The sequence below is a fragment of the Bombus huntii genome, unplaced genomic scaffold (assembly GCF_024542735.1).
Source record: "Bombus huntii isolate Logan2020A unplaced genomic scaffold, iyBomHunt1.1 ctg00000132.1, whole genome shotgun sequence".
Taxonomy (NCBI): Eukaryota; Metazoa; Arthropoda; class Insecta; order Hymenoptera; family Apidae; genus Bombus; species Bombus huntii.
The window spans coordinates 24,753-40,817 of NW_026099380.1; the positions used below are offsets into that span (position 1 = coordinate 24,753).

Here is a 16,065-nt window from a genome sequence, read left to right on the forward strand (position 1 = left end):
AATAATTAAGAATATACTGCTTCTTATTAAATAGGTACGAAATGTTTTTATTAGCGAGAAGCTATTAAAAGTGATGGTTGACAAATTGTATCGATATACCACAAGTTGACGAAGTATACCAGTAATAATTTAACAAAGCAAATTCTTCACTGCGATCTTCGAGAGAAATTCCTTGGAATTGGAATTGTTGTAACGAACGCAGCTGCATTTATAACATGCGACATAAGTAAACTCTTTTATATACTAAGCTATTTGATTAATGCTAAGTATGTAAGAAATCTAAAAAGCTTTTAAAATCGTATATTTATCATTGTACTATTGATTTTCCTACCATTTCGAAATGTACAACTTTGAGAGTAATTACTATATCTTCGTTCTTAAATAATGGAGCAGCTAGCGAAAAAAATGAAGGAAAGGCGGAGAAACGATGCAGAATATTCATAACGTGCATGTGATTCATCTGCATGTTTCAGTTTTGTTGTATATTTCACAATCGAACATTTTCTTTTCTCTTCTATCGTACTCTTGTATCTTGTGACGTGACTGTTTCTCGTGGGAGATAAGAGCAAGACGAAATGCGGTTTCTAGCATTTCGCAAACAAAAAAGGACGAAACTGTTCGCTTTTCTTCTGTTTTCTTGTTTTTAAATAGAGATGAAAGATAAAAAGACATATCTACAGAATTTATTCTATTTCCATTACACTATTTTCATCTGAATCAATTGGCTTGCTGAATAAATTCTTCTTGTTTACAGGCATAGCTAATAGAGATTTGGATAGTCTAATATGGCTTATTTTCATTCTTTTTCTTAGCTCTAATACTTTCTTTAAATCTTTCTCGCCAAACCTTATAAATTTAAAATTATTCGCACACTGTAATTCATTATTCCAATTCAATAACATTTCACACTGAGTTGCATTTAAAATATCAGAAATTTCTGAAAAATAAAGGAGGGTTTGTACATCAGGATATATTGAAAATAAATTTGGCTGTAATTCTTTACCTATTCCACGTGTATGATATTCTCCTAGTTCTTTCTACTCTAATTATATGTTCCCTCCTAGCATGCTGTCTACTCCTGTTGCTACCTATAGACCTTTTAATAGTAATTTCTTCCATTTCTTCATCATTTCTTGCTACATACCTTTGGATCAAATATAGAACTATAACTAATCACATCTTTAATGTACAATCTCTGTATCATCATGTGTATACATTTTTGTTTTACCTCCGTTTCTAACAAACTTGCAGTTATCTCTGGAGTATAGGGTCACACGCCTGGAATCATATTGTTTCTGATCCACGATATTTTCTCTCCTATTGAATTCTGTTTTATCAAGCAGGACATTTCTGCCTTCTGTCTATTTGATATTCTGAAACAAAACACATTGTCCATTTCCTTCTTTATTACACAAAAGTATTATATAATCATATAAAATAAATGAAATGTACATAACAAAATCACATAATTTAATAGTAATTGTATTTACTTTTTGGCTTTTTTCGTAATAGCGATAGACTTTCTGCTATTTGGGTGTATCATTTTCTTTGGCTTCAGGAATTCTTTTCTCATTGCAGTGGCCTATAAAAGACAACAAAATAAATTAGTTAAAATATTACCATGGCTATGAATTATTTCGATTATCCTAATCATCAAAACTCCAACTCAGGCTATCCGTTTACTCAATGTATAATCATGCACAGGCGAATCGTCGACAGTATCACACGCTTAGAAGCACTAATAGAGTAGACAAAACATCCTACATGCCACAGCTATCGAAACAATAACCAGATAGCAACGGATAGGCGCCTCTGATATACACCCGACGATAACCGCTTCAGAGGGACTAAAACCTCAGTACAAGAAGTCTCCCAAATCAGCGTTCTATACCTCTTTGTTATAACACCCTGAACCGTCACTCTGTTGGATTCATACAATAAATTTTACCACTATATCTAAAGTTTAATTCTTTAACTTATTTGTGAAACGTTCGAACTGCGACTCGAGGAGATCACCGGTGATTTGTCAATTTCGTGATTTGTTGTGTCTCGTATATGATAACAGCAACGACGGCGACGCCTATCGATAGTAAAAGTAATATCGAAGTATACCTTCCTACCATGACATTTCCGGGCTAACAAACTTCAAAATTGGTTTCTTTTGTTTCAAGATATTTTTAGCTATTTTTTTTTTTAATCTTATAATGATAACCTATTTTAAAATGTGCAATGTTTGATAAATGTACATTAGTAAAATTTCATACGAAGAAAGTTTTTGGGAATCCGTATTATATTCAGCGAGCAGAAAACGAAGACTTGACGGAAGTTGACAACAATGGAGATAAAAGTCTTTATCGTAATATTGTTTTTATTGATTTTAACGTCAGATGGAACGGGTTTCGACAGAAAACGATCCACCAAATTTCAAAGAGGTAACGAGCAAACTTCAAGTAAAAACGAGCAGAAGTCAACACCCGATTATTATTATTACTGCGACTCAACAGAGTTTGGAGTAGTATTATACAAAAGATTCCGTATTTGCGTTCTTGTTCGCCGTGCGACATGATAGAAATTGATTTCTCTTCCGCTTGTATCAGATGCGGGATGTTGGTTGTTCCTTTTTCACCGGTCTCGATTATCCTATTTCTCTTTATTCGCCTATTTTTTAAACACAAATATAGATTTTTTACGATTATTTATATTGTTCATGACATCATTTGACGAATTCTTCGAGAACTTCGCAAGGGAACCAAGACATAAATGATATTTAAAATGTTTATAGCAGTTCTGAAGTAAAGAGAAGCGATATTAGTTTGAAATGATGGATCATTTCAATGACTTTATTATTTATTGCCTTAATAGCTATCTACATATTATTTTAGTTGCGTTTTTCTTTTGGATCGGAAATGACTATCCTGTGTTTCGTCAATAATTTGTCTTGCTTCTCTTGGTGCATTTCTAAAAGTAGTATTGACATAAATGAATTTTTTACTGCAAGAGTTAACATCACTTTTTTTGACTTCTCTTTTAGGTTACAAGAGTACAAAGCTATATATAGGCCAAAACATGTATGTATCTTGCGATAAAAGATAAATTTTTATTCAAAACCTACGAGACTGCACGCAGATATTTCAAATTGCAGCGAATATTATCACGAATACTTCGCGTTAAACATGTTATATCTTTTAACATTTTCAGAGACGCGTAAACATCTGCAAGCTATTTATCACTTTATTCGATTGCATATTGTAGCGGCATATGAGTCATAGGACGATGCGAATCGAGAGTAACTCATGTTGTTGTTTTGCCTCGGGGCATTGATACCGTCTCGAGGTACGAAACTTGATAATAAACAAACTCCGGACAGAACAATATCGCCGCTACGCGCAACCGTCAACCGAAGTCGAATTTAAATTCGTTAGAGGGAGATCGTTAGAAGAGTACTGCCGATAGTTTTAAATACATTTGACTACACCAAATATCAACTCGTCTCATCACTATATACACCAACGCGTTTAATCAACCTCCACATAATCGAGAAATGATTTCAAATTTGACCCACGTTTCTATCGACTTCGCTTTCTTCTTTATTTTGGAAGAAATGCACATTCACTATTTATCAGCTAAGCGAACTCGAAACGAATGAAAATTCCCAACCACCACGTAGACCAAAGCCTATCAGCCTTTTCCGAACCTGTAGGTTACAACGAGATTCTTAATTAATTAATTCGTTTCTTACAGGCTACAGAGTCTGAGAATAAAGAATTTTTTTGACCGTTTTGTTACGACCTATGTTAAAACCACATCATAGGAATAAGATAATAATACAGATCGTAATCATTATATATCGGTACATACTATCAATTTGATTGTGCAATTAAATAACATAATATCAAAAGTAATCAAATGTTGGGATACTTTTGCGCGATAGTGTATATGTGTAAAATAATATGATTCTATAAATTCATTCACAATAAATCAAAAACAATGTTGTGTTGCTTATTCTAGTAAACAATCCAACCATTTAACTGTAAGATATTTGGAAAGTTCATGCAACAAGCATACAATATGCCACCCGGAAGGTACCAACTACGTTCCTCTATGAAATTAGTACAAATGTTTCAAGACTTATATATTATTAACATTTCACGCAACGTTTTTATAAGATACGTTAATCCGTAGAAATGACCCGTCGCAGTAAATTTATACATAGATCAGAGTTAGAAAATACAAAAGAACGATATTTTCTCTGAGTATACGAAGTTAAAATGGTGTTGGACGCAAATTAATTGGTTGGAAAGAGGCGCCTTGAAGCGTACTAAAAGAGGTAGCTTACCTCGTTGAAATACCATGGAACGAAACCCTGTTGGGCAATGGGCATTCTGCTGTAGCCTGGAATTCCTTTTGCTCCCGTATTCTTCTTCTGTTTTCCGTGGTTTTTGTTACAACACTCGCGACGTTTTCATTCAAACGAACACACAACGCATAAACGGAGAAAAACAAACGTTGAAGGTTGCGTCGCGTCACGCGAATCACTGACGCTACACTTATACGTTGGAAACAGGAACGAAACCGACGCAGGTGCAACACGGGGCCCGTGAAATGTAAACTATCGAACTACGTATAATAGCACACGAAAGTATTTCTATTGTTTGTATATATATATGTGTGTGTGTTTGTATATTTGTGTGTATATATATATATATTTGTGTGTGTGTGTGTGTGTGTGTGTGTGTGTGTGTGTGTGTGTGTGTGTGTGTGTGTGTGTGTGTGTGTGTGTGTGTGTGTGTGTGTGTGTGTGTGTGTGTTCATATATATATTATAAATTGGTTATATATGTCGGGTCACGATTCGAATTTTGGGCGCGCGACGACTCTTCGTGTGGACTAGCCATCGTTTCACAAAGCCGAGATTTTATTTACACGTATATACAGGTCTATCACTAAGCTTAACAAATAATAAGTACAACTAATAATAAGTCTAACAAACACTAAGCCTAATGAATAATACGATCTACGAATAATTAAATTAAATAATACTATTAGCAATGTTTGAGTTCAAACGAATCCACGGTCACCGGGATAACTCCTTACTAAGCGAAACTAACTTAGACGCAAATGCGATCGTCGAAAATGCTCGATGTATCACTGCGCCAAATACGATAAGGATAGGTTCGACAAAAACAAAGCTAAAATAGTTAGGTTCAACCTTGGCGATTTCGTGTTACGTAAAAACGAGGAAAGAAACCAGACGAAGTTAGATCCGAAATTCAGGGGTCCATTCGTAATAGCCGAGATTTTGGAAGGAGATAGATATACCCTAAAAACCTTAGACGGCAAACGATCATATAAGGACAGACACGACAGACTGAGAAAAATGCCAGAAGGTTGCGTCCCTGCTGAGTTAGACGTCTGCGGTGATGACAACGGCGGTGATAATAACGATGCAAGTACACTGACCTCAGAGGATCATTAACACTGCGTTGTGGTCATAGTAATACACCGAGTGGTTTTATGTGCTTTTGTTGTAACCCGTTGAGTGGGTTGATGTGTTTTTGTTGTAACCCGTTGAGAGGGTTGATGTGTTTTTGTTGTAACCCGTTGAGTGGGTTGATGTGTTTTTGTTGTAACCCGTTGAGTGGGTTGATGTGCTTTTTGTTGTAACCCGTTGAGTGGGGTTACGTGCTTTTGTTGTAATCCGTTGAGTGGGGTTACGTGCTTTTGTTGTAACCCGTTGAGTGGGCTTACGTGCTTTCTGGGTGTAATGCACCCAACGTGGCAATATGATCCAACAAACTGAGGTTCACCGGTGTACGAAATCGAAAATGATCTGTTGTGTCATTACGGTCTGGCTGGCGACTCACAGAACGCACCTAACACTTTGAATACAAATTATAACATTACAAATTCCTATTCTCTTTTATTTTTCTGTTGTCAAACCTCCGAACGAAACTTTGTTATTGCACTGGACCCTTGACTTACTTGGACATTTAGTTAAATCGCAAATAATGTCAGTTGTATCGAATCTAATGTAAGAAATACGATATTTTAGTTACACACGAGGACGTGTGATAGTCAGGATGGCCGTGTCAGAGATGAAAGAACACCGGAGCCTTTGGAATTTTGGATAATCCCGCAACATTGTAACCTAGAGTCTACTATAGCTGTAATTGAACAATTGTAGTTATTCAACCCGATTGTAATTATTCGAGAATTGTGATAATGAGCTTGGGTTCGAGGCGACAGTCAGTCGCCGAACGTAGCCGCGGTCACGGGATGAACGCTTTGCCTAACAAAGGTATGAAGTAATTCTATAGCTCTCCTTAAAAGAAATATTTGTGGCGACACGCGACAGTAAACATTCCAACGGTTTCTGTCCCGTGGCTCGCCACGTGCAGACCCTATTCTTCGAGTAAGATGATTGCCAGATGTCGATGCGTCTCCGCAGTACATGTTCGGCTAGCCCGAGGGCCCGTTATAAATCTTAAGGTTTAGTTAACTAAAGTCCTTCAAACAGACAAACAGTCTTTGTCCCAACTACGGGAAGATAGGGAAGACATATTTTTCAACGAGCGGCGTCTCCCACTAGCAACTTTCCCTCGAGGGCGGCTAGCATCCTTTTCTAACCACCGATATGGAGATTAACCAATTAGCAGCAACACTTTCTAAACGAAGGCTTTTCTCGACGAATCCGATGATCTCGTATCCTTAGACACACCCCGTTATAGTTTTCCTGTGTGGCATCATCGGGACGGGAAAGGCTTTCTCGCTCGCGATCTCATCGATCCAAGAGTAACGCCTTCGCGATATATATATATATATATATATATATATATATATATATATATATGTCGGGTTTACATTAGAATTAGGGTTAGGGGCGTGAAACGAATCTTCGTTTGGGTTACACGTTGTCGTTATGCAATAGAGAAGACATTGACTAGTGCAAATACGATTATTATAGAACCGGACAAGTAACCGCGGTAGTTAGGTGCTCGAGATACTAATGACAATGATTCTAGGTTCAATAACGAATCCGCGGTCAACGGGATGACAACAGAACGTACTCACAAAGTCTAAGTCTGAGAGAATAATCACTGATCGCGAAGGCGTTACTCTTGGATCGATGAGATCGCGGGCGAGAATGCCTTTTCCGTCCCGATGATGCCACACAGGAAAACTATAACGGGGTGTGTCTAAGGATACGAGATCATCGGATTCGTCGAGAAAAGCCTTCGTTCAGAAAGTGTTGCTGCTAATTGGTTAATCTCCATATCGGTGGTTAGAAAAGGATGCTAGCCGCCCTCGAGGGAAAGTTGCTAGTGGGAGACGCCGCTCGTTGAAAAATATGTCTCCCCTATCTTCCCGTAGTTGGGACAAAGACTGTTTGTCTGTTTGAAGGACTTTAGTTAACTAAACCTTAAGATTTATAACGGGCCCTCGGGCTAGCCGAACATGTACTGCGGAGACGCATCGACATCTGGCAATCATCTTACTCGAAGAATAGGGTCTGCACGTGGCGAGCCACGGGACAGAAACCGTTGGAATGTTTACTGTCGCGTGTCGCCACAAATATTTCTTTTAAGGAGAGCTATAGAATTACTTCATACCTTTGTTAGGCAAAGCGTTCATCCCGTGACCGCGGCTACGTTCGGCGACTGACTGTCGCCTCGAGCCCAAGCTCATTATCACAATTCTCGAATAATTACAATCGGGTTGAATAACTACAATTGTTCAATTACAGCTATAGTAGACTCTAGGTTACAATGTTGCGGGGTTATCCAAAATTCCAAAGGCTCCGGTGTTCTTTCATCTCCGACACGGCCATCCTGACTATCACACGTCCTCGTGTGTAACTAAAATATCGTATTTCTTACATTAGATTCGATACAACTGACATTATTTGCGATTTAGCTAAATGTCCAAGTAAGTCAAGGGTCCAGTGCAATAACAAAGTTTCGTTCGGAGGTTTGACAACGGAAAAATAAAAGAGAATAGGAATTTGTAATGTTATAATTTGTATTCAAAGTGTTAGGTGCGTTCTGTGAGTCGCCAGTCAGACCGTAATGACACAACAGATCATTTTCGATTTCGTACACCGGTGAACCTCAGTTTGTTGGATCATATTGCCACGTTGGGTGCATTACACCCAGAAAGCACGTAAGCCCACTCAACGGGTTACAACAAAAGCACGTAACCCCACTCAACGGGTTACAACAAAAAGTACATCAACCCACTCAATGGGTTACAACAAAAACACATCAACCCTCTCAACGGGTTACAACAAAAACACATCAACCCTCTCAACGGGTTACAACAAAAACACATCAACCCTCTCAACGGGTTACAACAAAAACGCATCAACCCTCTCAACGGGTTACAACAAAAACACATCAACCCTCTCAACGGGTTACAACAAAAACACATCAACCCTCTCAACGGGTTACAACAAAAGCACATAAAACCACTCGGTGTACTACTATGACCACAACGCAGTGTTAATGATCCTCTGAGGTCAGTGTACTTGCATCGTTATTATCACCGCCGTTGTCATCACCGCAGACGTCTAACTCAGCAGGGACGCAACCTTCTGGCATTTTTCTCAGTCTGTCGTGTCTGTCCTTATATGATCGTTTGCCGTCTAAGGTTTTTAGGGTATATCTATCTCCTTCCAAAATCTCGGCTATTACGAATGGACCCCTGAATTTCGGATCTAACTTCGTCTGGTTTCTTTCCTCGTTTTTACGTAACACGAAATCGCCAAGGTTGAACCTAACTATTTTAGCTTTGTTTTTGTCGAACCTATCCTTATCGTATTTGGCGCTTGCTTCTATATTCTTTATCGCCTGCTGTCTTACATGGGAGATATTTACCTCTCTTTCTTCGATACTGTCGGGTAGGGATAAGCCGTAGGGTCTCGCTGTTTTACCGATTAGTAGTTCCAACGGGCTTGACTTAGTCACGCGGTTGGTGGTACAATTTAAGGCCAGTTGTGTTTCCCCGATCGCGTCTTGCCAGGACCGCCCGGTGGTTTCTATTGTTGTGAACATGTTTTTTAGCGTACTCATAATACGCTCTACCTGCCCGTTGGCCCTACTAGCTCCGGTCGCAATTAAATGGAGTTTAATGTATTTATCTTGACAAAAGTCTGGAAATTCTTTGCCCGTAAAACATCTTCCCTGATCCGCTATTATCCGGCAGGGACTGTCGAATAAAAATATAGTACTTAAGTGCTTTAACGGTACTAAGGAAATCTACTTTACAAGTATGATGCAGATATGCGAATTTAGTGAAGACGTCGACCAAAACAATGACATACTCTTTCGAACCACTTTTACCGCTTAGTTTGCCCGTTATGTCCACGTGAACTGTATGCCAAAGTATGCTGGTCTTAGGTATAGGATGTAATTCAGCTTGTATTTTACCTGAACTGGCCTTCGAAACTTGACAAGCGTGACAGTTCTCTACGAATTGGCGAACATACTCCGCCATTCCTTCGAACCAGTAACACTCGCACAGTTTCTCAAGCGTTTTATCCCAACCTAAGTGCATAATTGACTGTTGCACATGGTTAATAACAGATCATCTAAAACCTCTGGGGACAATGGACAAGCAGAGAGTTCTGCCTTTTCTCTGTATTTTACGATGAAGGGTACCGAACCGTAACTCATACGTATTCGCGACGTCTTCCGCGAGCTCTTCGTTCTGTAATTTATTGACGATCCTAGAAATTTGGGAGTCGCGACGTTATTCCACTAATAGCTAGTCTTCGGAGATTTCGGTCAGATTGATTTCCTTCTCTATGACTTCGTTGATCGTAAGGTGATCCAAGTCTACGGGATTTCGCGAGACAAAATTTACGTGGGCTATTCGTTTACCTTCCCGGTACAGAATGTCAAAAGTAAAAGTTTGTAAGTAAGCCCACCACCTGTAAACCCTGTCATTTAAATTTACCTTACCACTGGATGCCTTCAAAGGATTACAATCGGAGACGACAAGAAATTCTCGTCCGTGGAGATAATGACGGAAATGCTTGACGGCGTTCACAACTGCTAACGTTTCTAGTTCGTAAGAATGATACCTAGATTCCGCAGGGTTACTTCTTATACTGTAATATTCTATTACTCTATTTTTACCTTCAATTTTTGTGCATTAAAATAACCTCATATCCATCCGAACTAGCGTCGATACGAAGTTCTATCGGGTAGTTCGGGTCAAATACCATTAATACCGGCGCGTAGGTCAGGGCGGAAATTACCTTTTGCCTTATTTTTCCATACCTATCTGTCCAAGTCATATTTTTATTATCGGAAGTAAGCGCATACAAGGGTTTCATTACCCGTGAAAATTTAGGGACGAATTTTCGGAAATAAAAGGCTAAACCTATGAACTGCCTAAGCTGTGTGACGGTCGTTGACGCAGGTAAAGAACTCAAGGCGTGCATTATACCCGGGTTGGGACAAACTTCTAGGTCGTAAATTACATATTCCAAATAGAGTACCGATGCCTTTAGAAAAGAACATTTTGCAAAGTTAAAGGAGAGTCCGACTTTTACAAGGGTATCTAGTACGGTGTGCAATCCTGTTAGGGCTTGATCTATCGCGTCGGCAATAATTAGGACATCGTCCAAATAGGCGACAACGTACGAATGGCACGTCGGCTGTTATACGTGTTTTCAAAGGAATCTCAAGAATGATCTCTCGTTTTGTTTGTTCGCAACATCGAAGTCAGCAGCCGCTGCTGAATACAATGAAGGAAAGTGTAGTACAGATCACTTCGACCAAATGATTTCTTATGTCACCATAATTAAAAAGGGTCAAATGCTACAGAAGACTTGGCATGCCACTACTCCTGAGGATTTCCGTAGTAAACGCTTTGATGGTTTACACAAAATGGTAGCAAGGAAGAACATAAATATTAGAATATTTAGACAAGTATGAGTTGCAAAATTATTAGGGTTGTCCGAAAATATAAGAATCCCCATTTTCGACGGAGTCAGCATAGTATCGCCGTCCCGAAAATGACTTCCGGAAGAAACATTAAACGCGCACGCACTTATGTTATGCAAATAAAGGACATCGAATGGATCGAACAAAGGCACAAAAGAATTCGAAGAAAACAACAACTTATTATCCAAATTGATCATCGAGGGTAATCAAGGCTGTATACTTCCTAGAATTAGGATGAATAGGGGTTTGGAGAAACCCACCGGCCATGTCCAGAATAATAAAATATCTCGCTTTTGCAATCTCGCGACTTGATCCGCCATGAGGGGTAAACGATACCGATCCGCGACCGTGTATTTATTTAGTTCTCGAAAATCTACCTATCATCTATCTGAACCATTGTTCGTCTTCACGAGTAACGCAGGGCTCGCGAACGGTGAATTACTAGGCTTTATGATTTTTGGCTGTAATTAAATCGCTTGTTCTCTCACGTACTATTCCGCGCTCGCGAAGTTTATTAGGACTCCTTGTACGGCGATGTCAGGATCAATTAATTGTACTTCTAACTGGTCTGTATTTTTTTTGTACGAGTACGTAGGGAACCCGTAACGGATGAATCTCTGAATTTTCGAAAAGAAAGATTAATCTACCCTTATCACTACCACGTACCTCATTGTCAACTTCATTAACATCGATCTCGTTTTCGGCGGTTTTATTACAGGCATTAATTATTTTTGTTTTACACATAGCGAGGCTATTTTGTGTAATATTACGTCAAAATCTTGGCTTAAAATTTAACGAGTAATCGCGATATCGTATTGTTAAATAACTATCAGCGAGGACATGAAAAATTTATCTCTAACCACTAACACCTGCAACGGACAAGATTTGAGCGATACGTTTAGTACCAATATCTCTTGTTCCTCGCATTACTACTATATCAATCGTTCTTTTGCCAGAAATTCTCAAGACTACGGATTCTTTGATTAGCGAACACTCGGCTCCGAAATCGGGGTAAAATGGAAACGACTCACCCGGATGGCTTGATCTACCAGTTAGCGCCTCCACTACGTAGAAGTCAATTCGACACTCGGTATTGAAATTATATTCAGGGCACTGCTTTGTAAAGGATCTTCCTCCATAATCAGATTGGAAGCTGCGCACCAGGCAGCGGAGTCGAAAACTTGATAGATTCCACACTCGATTTTTTGTACTAGCAACGGAATTAACTCGCGCACGATGGTCGTAAGCTCTTGCACTGTTATAACCGGCACTGATCCCACTTCTGATGTCGGGTTTACATTAGAATTAGGGTTAGGGGCGTGAAACGAATCTTCGTTTGGGTTACACGTTGTCGTTATGCAATAGAGAAGACATTGACTAGTGCAAATACGATTATTATAGAACCGGACAAGTAACCGCGGTAGTTAGGTGCTCGAGATACTAATGACAATGATCCTAGGTTCAATAACGAATCCGCGGTCAACGGGATGACAACAGAACGTACTCACAAAGTCTAAGTCTGAGAGAATAATCACTGATCGCGAAGGCGTTACTCTTGGATCGATGAGATCGCGGGCGAGAATGCCTTTTCCGTCCCGATGATGCCACACAGGAAAACTATAACGGGGTGTGTCTAAGGATACGAGATCATCGGATTCGTCGAGAAAAGCCTTCGTTCAGAAAGTGTTGCTGCTAATTGGTTAATCTCCATATCGGTGGTTAGAAAAGGATGCTAGCCGCCCTCGAGGGAAAGTTGCTAGTGGGAGACGCCGCTCGTTGAAAAATATGTCTCCCCTATCTTCCCGTAGTTGGGACAAAGACTGTTTGTCTGTTTGAAGGACTTTAGTTAACTAAACCTTAAGATTTATAACGGGCCCTCGGGCTAGCCGAACATGTACTGCGGAGACGCATCGACATCTGGCAATCATCTTACTCGAAGAATAGGGTCTGCACGTGGCGAGCCACGGGACAGAAACCGTTGGAATGTTTACTGTCGCGTGTCGCCACAAATATTTCTTTTAAGGAGAGCTATAGAATTACTTCATACCTTTGTTAGGCAAAGCGTTCATCCCGTGACCGCGGCTACGTTCGGCGACTGACTGTCGCCTCGAGCCCAAGCTCATTATCACAATTCTCGAATAATTACAATCGGGTTGAATAACTACAATTGTTCAATTACAGCTATAGTAGACTCTAGGTTACAATGTTGCGGGGTTATCCAAAATTCCAAAGGCTCCGGTGTTCTTTCATCTCCGACTTATATATGTATAAGATTTATAAAATGAATGCTCGGTAAAATGTCTGTGATAAATAATAGCAATTAAAATGGAAAAATTTTTAATTGCATTGCTTCGACTATACATATACATATACTTAATGTGACTTACTTTGTATGAGAAAAATTCTGTTTGTCAATTCGATATCGAGAGCTGATAATGCTAACATACGATGAAACGATAACAGAAGAATCCGAATATTCAGAACTTTTCACGATATATGTTAAATAATATTATGAAATAAATTAAATAATTACCCCGCATTGCTTCCAGCGTACGTGTTCACGATTCTCGGCGAAACCGAATATGGCAGCAGGAAATCAACCAATCACAACTTCGGAAGAAAGTAAAGCGCGGGAAGAAATCGCGGCATCCAGCTTCCTGCGAATCTATTCTCGATCTCGATGTAAGCAGTAATCTTTCGATAATCGTTTTGCAAAATGGCGTGTCTTAAACGAAGTGTATAGTAAAATTCGTATTTGAGAGACGCATAAATAAACGATATCAGGCTATTTCCCGCGAGAAATTCACGTTCGGTTGCAACATAACATGTCACGTATGTATTTTCGTCGAAAACTGATTTCGAGGGACGTGTATATGTGCGTATCAAGTTACTTGGCGAAAGTTCAACGACAGACTGTGACTTTAAAACAGTATGTATGCCTATGTTTGTTGTCCGAGAATTGGAAGAATCTGTCATGTTTTGTTTACGTCGGCTGTAATGGAGTGGTGTTTTTGTCTTGTGGTAACTGAATGTCTCAAACAACAAACTCGAGATTTCAATCGATCTTCGAAAAGAAGTCATACCCATTGGCCTTGGGTGAGTTGTGATTTCATTAACTTTTTAATTCATAATTGATAACATAAGGTTATTGTAAGACCGATGAAAATATGGATAGCAACCAATTGCAATTGAATATCTGGCCTGTCTTGCACTATTGAAATTTTGCAAGTCACTAAAGTTACCAGCATTAATATGTTCCCTTGCACAAGTTTGACGATAAAACAAATGAAATTTTACTATTTGCAAGTTATTTGATTATTCTATTTAACGAAAAATTATAAAATCATAAAATAGAATTCTATATAACCTGTAAATCGTAACTTGTCAATCTACTAGTACATATATTATAAATTGGTAAACTTTTGTGTGTGGGGGAGGGGGTGCTAGATGTAACACTGATACGACATTTTGAAAAAATATTTAATTATAATCATGAAAGGCGTTATTGAAATATTGAGTTTTTATTAATGTTCCTTGCAACTTCGAGTTTGCGTACTATATTTAAAATGTACATAAGATATAAAGTATATTGACAAGTAACAGTCACAAAATTGTTTCAAATGAGGATAATCATCCTAATATCAACTTATCAATTGTGATCTGATAAACAAGAATTCAAAATACAGTTAAACTGTGTTCTACATACAATAATCTTTTTCGGAGGAGATTTAAATATATGAACATATTGTGATATTTTGTCCATAATAACATGAATAATATAAAGTTTCGTATTACATATACTGTATTTTTTAATATATTCTGCATATCTCATTTTATGACAACAGACAAGCAAACTATATTCCCATTATAAGCTTCGCTCTAATTTCGCATCGTTTCACCTGAATATATCGTGAAATTTCATCCCGTCAAAATTTTGCGTCAATCTTTTTTATCTTAAAGGATTAAAGACAGTTGCAAAACGCCACGGTGTTTCGGGGTTTGTTTAAATTTCCGCCAAATGAAAAAGAAGTTTCGCGAAAGATGGTAGTTATTAACGGCACGTCTGGTTACAATTTTCGTTTACAATTCTTTTGGCGAGTAAATATGACGTACTGGGTCGATACTAAGTAGTCGGTTGTCCCTGAAATTTGAACTGTTGAGAACGAGGTAATAACAGGGCGACTGGTTTGTTGCTGTGTAACGTATACACGTTTCTGAATAGTTTTCTACTTTAAATGAAATTAACTGCTACCCGACGGAGTTTCGACGTAGCGATAAACACGCCACTGAAAAAAGCGACGAATGGGAATGGAAAATACGTAAAGATTTTTTTGACAAAATAAAGAATCATTTTGTCAGATTTCAAGAAGAGTTTGGGTAAATTCAATTTATGCTCTTTGCTACTTGACTTATGTTTATAACACTAAAAGTTATCTTTACAAGCAGCGAAGTGATTTAGTTTCATCCGTAGTTCGGTTGCTTCCAATTTTTTCATTTTCACATTGTGTAAATTTCGACCAATTGCGGGGAGACGTAATCGCGAGGAGAGACGTCAACGGGGGTCGTAAATCCCCGTTACGATTATAACAATCGACACCACGAATTGATCGATCCCCTGATTTCCGTTGAGATAATAGGGGTGATTGAGTTTGTATAACACTGTGATTCACAGAATTATAAATTATATATTTCCAACACTTAGATTACACTGACGTAGAGAAATAAATAGTTAACAACTTGTCGCACGAAGATGCGATAGATATGTACGCTAGAGCAGGGCTCTTATAATGGAAATTAATGTATTAATGGACTTAGCACTATAATATATTTAGGAGAGAAGATGTGTGTTCGACAACACCGAGAACCGACAAAAGATTTGCGTGAAGTATGCGACTCTCGCGCTATGTGTAGACTGCCGCGTTAGGCGTTAGTTTTTAGACTGTCTGTCGCTCTTTTTCTAATACGGAAGAAAAGTTCGGTGTGGGTGTGCCCCTGTGCCTAAAGAACGCGGATTCGTTGTTCCCACTTTCGTTAGAAAAAGTGAGGGCCACGAAGCGCGGTGTCGATTGGTCATGACCTGCACTACTGCTCGAAGGGATGAGTATCGAGTCTCCTAC

The 16,065-nt window shown here is 38.8% G+C and overlaps 1 long non-coding RNA gene across 3 annotated transcripts; it reads right to left on the minus strand.

Annotated features, from left to right (window-relative positions):
• Positions 1–799: 799 nt before the first annotated feature.
• On the minus strand, positions 800–13,496 carry LOC126877209 (uncharacterized). Of its 3 annotated transcripts, XR_007694828.1 has the most exons (6): positions 13,482–13,496; positions 4,337–4,617; positions 1,491–1,582; positions 1,229–1,373; positions 1,004–1,144; positions 800–937 (listed from the first exon to the last, which is right to left on the minus strand). It is a non-coding gene; the product is annotated as an uncharacterized LOC126877209 (long non-coding RNA). The 3 variants fall into 3 exon arrangements; XR_007694829.1 differs by lacking the exon at positions 13,482–13,496 and having other exon boundaries at positions 1,004–1,169; positions 4,337–4,502; XR_007694831.1 differs by lacking the exon at positions 13,482–13,496 and having other exon boundaries at positions 1,216–1,373; positions 4,337–4,501.
• Positions 13,497–16,065: the final 2,569 nt, after the last annotated feature.